Below are 8,241 nucleotides of genomic sequence, written 5' to 3'. Positions count from 1 at the left end.
AACTTATCTTCTTACAAACTTCTAGGCCTCCTTCAAGCCTCAGCTGACACAGGGCCTCCTCCATGCAGCCTTCCCTGACTCCTCGATAGCGATGCAGGTGGAAATGGCTGCAATAACCACAGCTGGTTTGAGCCCAGAGCCAGGCAGATCTGGGTTGGACTTCTGAGTCCACTGCTTCTTAAAGTGTGTCCTTGTGCAAATCATCTGCGTGTTACTTCCCCAAGCCTCGGGACATCCATCTGTCTGTTACTTTTGCAGAAGCATCTATAAACTTGGAAGGACTGTTGAGGGGATCCAGTGAGACTGTGTGCAGGAAGACCTTAGCTGAGAGTTGGCCAGAGGAGAACCCCCTATAAGTGGTAGCTGGTGGCATGTTGATTTCCCCGATGTCCTCTATGCCCTGCCGCCCCACCCCACCATGTGTCATATGGTCATGCATGTTCATGGATGTCTTTCCTCTGACACTATCTTCAGTGCTGGCTTGTGTCTGGCTTGCATTTCCCTCCCAAATACCTAGCACATGGCCTGGTACAGAGGAGACCTTTAGTGACTGTGTGTGAATGAATGAATGAATGAATGGCTCCCTGAGCATAGCAGGGCTAGCAGAATTAAGGTCAGGTGAGTGAAGCACTCTCTCGGACTCAAAATGTAAACAGGCATCTCAAAATTCAGTAATTGATATAAGTAATATTTTAATGCAATATGGTTTAAAAAAATCCCAATTAATGCAGAAACTATTCATGGTGAACCAAATATGAAAAATTTGAATCAAGACAGGATGAGTCACAGTGCCAAGACACAACAAAATGCCATCAGATTTCTCCTACATGGGGCTGTCTCCCAGGGGAAAGGGCAACAGATAGGAATGAGGGGAATGGAGGGCAAGAATGAGGGGAATGGAGGAAATGGAGGGGCGGGAACCTGCCTCGAAGCCACTGGAATTCTGGCTTGATTGTTCTTTGCTTTCCTCCTACCAGGAAGGGCAGGGTTGGCCAGGAAGAGCTGGCAGGGCCTCACCCTAGCAGAGAAAGCCCAGGGTAGAGGAAGGCATGGGTGGTTCTCTCAGGCAATCCGGCCAGTGTGATGTCTCTGCCTGGCGTGGAAAAACCCTGCAGGGGGTTCTCCAGGGCTGGAGAGGATGGAATTAAAGCAACATCCCAGCCTCTCTTTTCTCCCAGGTGTCCCCACCCTGCCTGTCTTTCCTGAGCTCCTCTGCGGGACTGGCAGGCTGCAGGCCTGGATGCCCTCAGGAGCACAGAGGATGCTGCCTGGTGTAGAAACGAAGACCCCGAGACTCTGACTCAAAATGACTCCAGACACCAGACCCAAAATGTGAAGGAGCCTTAGGAACACCTCAGCCAATTCACTTGACTGATCCTCTCCTTTTAAAAGTTGTCATAGAGTAGCAGAGGATAAAAATCTACATTTGAGTAAGTCTAACAGAGTTCTCTCAATAAGTATTAAAGGCTCTAAGCGAGAAGAATCACATTGTCAGGAATTCATCGAATGTTTTTGTTTGTTTGTTTGTTTGTTTTCTCCCTCAGTGGTTGGTATGTAAAATACCGTTTCTTGCAAATGACAATCTTTTAGAGACTAAGAAACCCAAGAAAAAGTTGGCAAGAACATAGAACTCATAATGACCAGGGTTTGAGCATTTATGCTGTGAGCAGACCCTGGGCTCGGTGCTTCTCCATCTCTTCCCAGTAACCTTTATGTAGCTGTTACTGTCTTCACCGTACAGGTGAAGAAATTGAGGCATGAAAAGGAAGCTAACTTGTCGAAAGTAGTAACTCATATATGTTAACATTGCATTTTTTTTCCATTTCCATTTTTATTCTGAAACTATTTCAAAATACAGAGTGTTAAAGGAACGGTACAAAGAACTCTCACATACCCTTCATGTGGAAACCCCCTTTGAGTTTCACTAAGTGTCTCAATAAATGTATTTTCTAGCAAAGGATCCATCTGGGACCGTGCATGGCTCTTAGTTACCATGTCTTTCGGGTCTCCAGTTTGAAACAGATGCCTTGTTTTTTCCTTGACATCTCGAAGACTGCAGGCTAGTTGTTTTGAATAATGTCCCTCAATTTGGCTCTGTCTGATGATTAGACCGAGGTTATGCTTTTTTGGCCAAAATAACATAGAAGTGATGCTGGATTATTCTTGATGAGTCCTATCAGCTTTCATTGTCAATCTGTCCCATCACTAATGTTGTTCACTCTGATCATTTGATTAACTTGACCTCAGTCAAGTTTCTCTATTGTAAAGTTACTTCCCCTTCCACATCGTAATTTATAAGCATTTGGTAGGGAGATACTTTTAAGCTTTCTCATCCCACTCCCACACCTGTATAACTTCAATATGCAATGATATTCCTTAATTTAATTAAACATTATCGTGGTGATCATTGCCAAATGGTGATTTTTAAAAATTCTGTCATTTAGAAGTCTTAGCCAGAGCAATCTGACAAGAGAAAGGAATAAAAGACATCCAAACAGGAAAAGAAGAAGTCAAACTTTGTCTCTTATTTGATGATATGATTTTGTACCTAGAAAACCCTAAAGACTCCACCAAAAGTCCCCTGGAACTGATTAACAACTTCTGTAAAGTTGGAAGCAAAATCAATGTGCACAAATCCGTAGTATTTCTATACACCCGTAAAGTTCAAGCTGAGAGCCAAATCAAGAATACAATCTCATTTGCGATAGTCACACACACACACACAAATAAAATACTTAGGAATGCCTAGCTAAGCAAGGTCATAAAAGATCTCTACAAGAAGAACCACAAAGCACTGCTGAAAGACACCACAGATGGCACAAACAATTGGAAAAACATTCCATGCTCATGGATTGGAAGAACCAGTATCATTACAATGGCCATACTACCCAAAGCAATCCACAGACTCAATGCTATTCCTGTCAAACTACCACTGTCATGCTCACAGAATTAGAAAAACTATTCTAAAATTCATATGGAACCAAAAAAAAAAAAGCTCAAATAGCCAAAACAATCCTGAGCCAAAAGAACAAAGCCTGAGGCATCACATTACCCAAATTCAAACTATACTAAGGCTACAGTAATCAAAACAGCACGGCACTGGTACAAAAACAGACACATAGACCAATGGAACACAGAAATAAAGCTGAGCACCCACGGCCATCTGATCTTCAACAAAGCTGATGGAAATAAGCAATGGGGGAAATACTCCCTATTCAATAAATGGTGCCATGATAGCTGCCCAGCCACACACAAAAGAATGAAACTGGACCCTTACCTTTCACTATATGCAAAAATTAACTCAAGATGGATTAAAAGTTTAAATGTAAGATCTCAAATTATAAGAATCCTAGAAGAAAACCTGGGAAACACCATTCTAGACATTAGTCTTGGGGAAAAATTTATGACTAAGTTCCTAAAAGCATTTCCAATAAAAACAAAAATTGACAAGCAGGTCCTAATTAAACTAAAAAGCTTCTGCACAACAAAGGAAACTATCAACAGAGTAAACAGACAACTTACAGAATGGGAGAAAATACTCACAAACTATGCAAGCAACAAAGGTCTAATATCCAGAATTTGTACAGAGCTTAAACAATTCCGCACGCAAATAATAATAATAATAATAATAATAAAATAACCCCAATAAAAAGTGGGCAAAAGAAATGAACAGACACTTCTCCAAAGAAGACATACAAGCAGTCAATAGATATGAAAAATGCTCAATATCACTAATCATCAGAGAGATGCAAATCAAAACCACAATGAGATACTATCTCACGCCAGTCAGAAGGACTGTTATTAAAAAGTCAAAAAACAATAGAGGCTGGTGAGGCTGCTAAGAAAAGAAGATGCTTATATGCTATTGATAAGAATGTAAATTAGTTCAGACATTGTGGAAAGCAGTTTGGAGATTTCTCAAAAAACTTAAAACAGAACGACCATTTGACCCAGCAGTCCAATTACTGGGTTTATATCCAAAAAGACACCCGTGCTCATATGTTCATTGCAGCACTATTCACAATAGCAAAGACATGGAATCTACCCGGTTGCCCATTAACAGTGGACTGGACAAAGGAAATGTGGTACATATACACCCATGAAATACTACACAGCCATAAAAAGAATGAAATACGTCCTTTGAAGCAGCATAGATGCAGCTGGAAGCCATTATCCTAAGCAAATTAATGCAGGAACAAATACTGTATATTTTCACTTATAAGTGGGAGCTAAACAGTGGGTGCTAATGGACATAAAGGCGGCAACAAAAGACACAGGAAACTACTTAGAGGGGTGCGGGAGAGAGGCAAGGATTGAAAAATTAACTACCAGGTACTACACTTACCATGTGGTTTGGGACATGAATTATCATGAGATATACTCACATAACAAACCTGCACGTATAACCCTTGAATCTAAAATAAAAGTTGCCTTTATTAAATAAATAAAATGTCACCATTCCTTTTGTATTTAATAGTTGGCATTCTACCTAAGGAAGAGCTTGTTTTCCTTCTTGTTTTCTTTTTTCACTTATTTAATCGGTGTGGACTCACAGATTTCTATTTTATTAAATGGCTTATAGTCAGTTGCTATCATGATTTATTTTAATGCTCAAATCATGCCAACTTTGGCCAGTGACAGCTCCTTCAAATGGGCTTCTGTGTCCTTTCCAATGATCCCCATCATTCTTTAAGACCTCCCTGCCTTTCAGGCAGCATGAAATGCTCATCCCCTCTCCTACTTGCTTTGCCCTGGGCTTGGACTTGGGAATTTTCTCCAACGGGTTTGGGTTCCTCATAGTAGAGAATGGTATTTAGAGCCAAGATACACACACAAAGTGACCTTGTTCCCTGCTGCTTAGGTGTCACTGCCCTCAGGTCTCTCATTGGACAGAGCCAGAGAATGAATGAACAAATGCATGTATTGTATTTACAGCTATACTTTCTTTTTTTTTTTTCCATTTTTTTGAGACAGAGTGTTGCTCTTATTGCTCAGGCTGGAGTGCACTGGCATGATCTCGGCTAACTGCAACTTCCACCTCCTGGTCAAGTGATTCTCCTGCCTCAGTCTTCCAAGTAGCTGGGATTACAGGTGTGCACCACCTCGTCCCCCTAATTCGTTTTTTCTTTTTTCTTTTTTTTAGTAGAGATGGGATTTCACCACGTTGGTCAGGCTGGTCTTGAACTCCTGACTTCAAGTGATCCACCTGCCTCGGCCTCCCAAAGTGCTGGGATTACAGACGTGAGCCACCACATCCGACCAGCTATATTTATTTCTATATTTATCATTTTGAAAACCATGAGATCACACTTATACTGCCAATTCCAATCCAACACCACAGGGTTCTTTCTAGCTTTCTCTCTGTCTGTATCTGTGGCTCCCTCCTTGGCTGTGCCAAACTACACTATTGTTGTCAGTGTATTTACATAGTTGCTCCCCTCCCCCTGCCCCACTGAACGTAGCCCACTTCCAAGCTGGGCTGGGTCCTGCCCTGTACTGACACCCTCTGTTATGAGATTGGCTTGTGTCTCCCAAAAAGATATGCAGAAGTTCTAATGTCCAGTACCTCAGAATATGACCTTATTTAGAAATAGGGTCTTTACAGAGGTAATCAAACTAAAATGAGGTCTTATGGGTGGGCGGTAATCCAATATGACCGATGTCCTTATAAAATGGGGAAAGTGTGGACATGGAGACAGCCCTAGAGATAAAACAAATGAAGACACACAGGGAGAAGAAAGTCATGTGACTGGAGGGATCCCACAAGTTAAGGATGACCAAGGGGGCCGGGCATGGTGGTTCCCAGCACTTTGGGAGGCTGAGGTGGGCTGATCACGAGGTCAAGAGTTTAAGACCAGCCTGGCCAACATGGTGAAACCCCGTCTCTACTAAGAATACAAAAAATAGCTGGGCATAGTGGCACATACCTGTAATCCCAGCCACTCGGGAGGCCGAGGCAGGAGAATTGCTTGAGCCCGGGAGGCAGAGGTTGTAGTGAGCAGAGATCACGCCACTGCACTCCAGCCTGGGCGATAGAGCAAGACTCTGTCTCAAAAAAAAAAAAAAAAAAGGATCACCAGGGATTGCCAGCAACCACCGGAAGCTGGAAGAAGGCAGGAAGAATTCTCCCTAGAGGCATCAGAGGGCATGGCCATGCCAGCACCTTGACTTTGGACTTCTAGCCTCCAGAAAAGTGAGACAAGACATTGTTATTGTTCTAAGCCACCCAGTTTCTGTTATGACAGCCCGAGGAAACTGACACACCCTCCTTGTTTGAGTCCTGGCTACCCTTGGACTGCCTTCCTTCCCTTAGCAGGCCTGCCCAGTGACTTTGACCGAAAAGGAAGAAAAAGAGAGAGGGAGTCTGGAATCAGAATATTAATACAGACCCATCTGCATCCAAAGGCTGTGTTCCTAACTCTTCTTTTTATAGGCTAATAGGCAAGACCAAAATAAACCTATTAGCAAGCCGATCTTAGTAAGCTCTCAAGCAGGTGTTGGTGCACTCTGGTCTATGCAACAAACATAGACTGCAACCTGTTTTAGCTCAGCCCAGGAGCTAAAATTGTTTTTGTTTTTTTTTTAATTTTAATGGTTTTAAAAATAGCAAAATAGGAATAATATTTTGTGATGTGGAAATTACATTAAATTCAAACTTCAGTGTCCATAAATAATGTTTTTTTGAGACAGTCTCGCTCTGTCACCCCGGCTGGAGTGCAATGCTGTGATCTTGGCTCACTGCAACTTCTGCCTCCTGGGTTCAAGCAATTCTTGTGCCTCAGCCTCCCGAGCAGCTGAGATTGCAGACAGCTGCCACCATGCCCAACTAATTTTTGTATTTTTAGTAGAGATGGGGTTTCACCATGTTGACCAGGCTGGTACTGAACTCCTGACTTCGAGTGATCCGCCTGCCTTGGCCTCCCAAAGTGCTCGGATTACAGGCATGAGCTACCACACCCAGCCTGCAAATAGTTTTATTGGAATACAGCTACACTCATTCATTTCTGTTCTCTGTGGCTGCACGATGTTTTTGTGCCACAATGACAAAGTGAAGTCATTAAAGCAGACACTTTGTGGCTGGCAAAGCCATGTTTACTATCTGGTCCCTAACAGAGAAAGTTTGCCAGCTCTGTTCCAGTGTAGGCATTCAAACAGCATCCTATTGGAGTATGGGGAAAAGAGAGATGACTGTTAGTAAGGGAGGCACGGGAAGATTTCCAGGGGCAGTGACACAGGCACTGGGTTGTGGAGGATATAAGATTTTGACATTTGTTAATGTATTCATCCATTCAAAGAGCACTGAACACCTGCTATGTACCAGGCAATGAAATATGGAGATGACATCATCGAGTTTACAACTTAGAGAGGGCATGCTTCTCCTCTGAGTTGGGGATCCTCTCTGTCCTATGCACCAGAAGGAGGAGAACCCCTCACTCAGAGTAGAATCATGTGGAAGCCAGAGACTCATCTCTGAGGGGGTCAGAGGAGGATCCACAGAGGAGGCATCCCCGGAGCTAGACCTTGGACTCTGTGGAGTGTCTTGCCAGGCAGAGCAAAAGGTGTATCTGGCTGCCTTCTTGGAGGTAGTGGCTTTTGCCCTCCAACTCATCATCGTTGGGATCTACTCTCTGACCTGGCAAACTATGTAACTTTGAGAACACCATGCAGTCAAGGGACCCTACAATAGGACTGGCCCAAGACCTATTTCCAGGCTCACAGGTAGCAAGTGGCACCCCAAGGTCACAGCCACTCAGCGGCTGAGTTAAGGCCAGCGCTACCTCTTACAGCCTCAGTGAGGAATACAGGAGCAAATGTGGGGTCTGAGCTTTCTGCTCGTTCTTCGCCCATATGCTCCAGCTCCTGGGACTTTGGGAAGAAAGGTGACCAAGGGAGGCTCAATGTTGCCCCACATACACAGGAAATTAGGTGAGATCCTGCCTCTGCCCTCCCCTGTTCCTCTGCAGAACCCCTAGTTGAGCATCTTCCATATTCTGTTGTAGCTGCTCACGCTTCTGCTTCTCTTGCTAGCCTGACAGCCAATCAGGAACAGGGATTATACCGTTTATTTTTTATCTCTAATTCTGAGGACTTGTAAATGCTCAATTAATGTTTATTGAATGGACTAGGATATAGTTGAACTGAATGGAGCAGACAGAATGCAATTAGATCAAGTAGGAAAGACACTAAAAGATGATTTCAGTAGGACATGTGTGGCCTCCCTACATCAATCTCAAAAGTTTC

The sequence above is a fragment of the Trachypithecus francoisi genome, unplaced genomic scaffold (assembly GCF_009764315.1).
Source record: "Trachypithecus francoisi isolate TF-2019V2 unplaced genomic scaffold, Tfra_2.0 Lachesis_group14, whole genome shotgun sequence".
NCBI lineage: Eukaryota > Metazoa > Chordata > Mammalia > Primates > Cercopithecidae > Trachypithecus > Trachypithecus francoisi.
The sequence above is the reverse complement of the archived record's forward strand: the minus strand, read 5'-3'. Positions refer to the sequence as shown.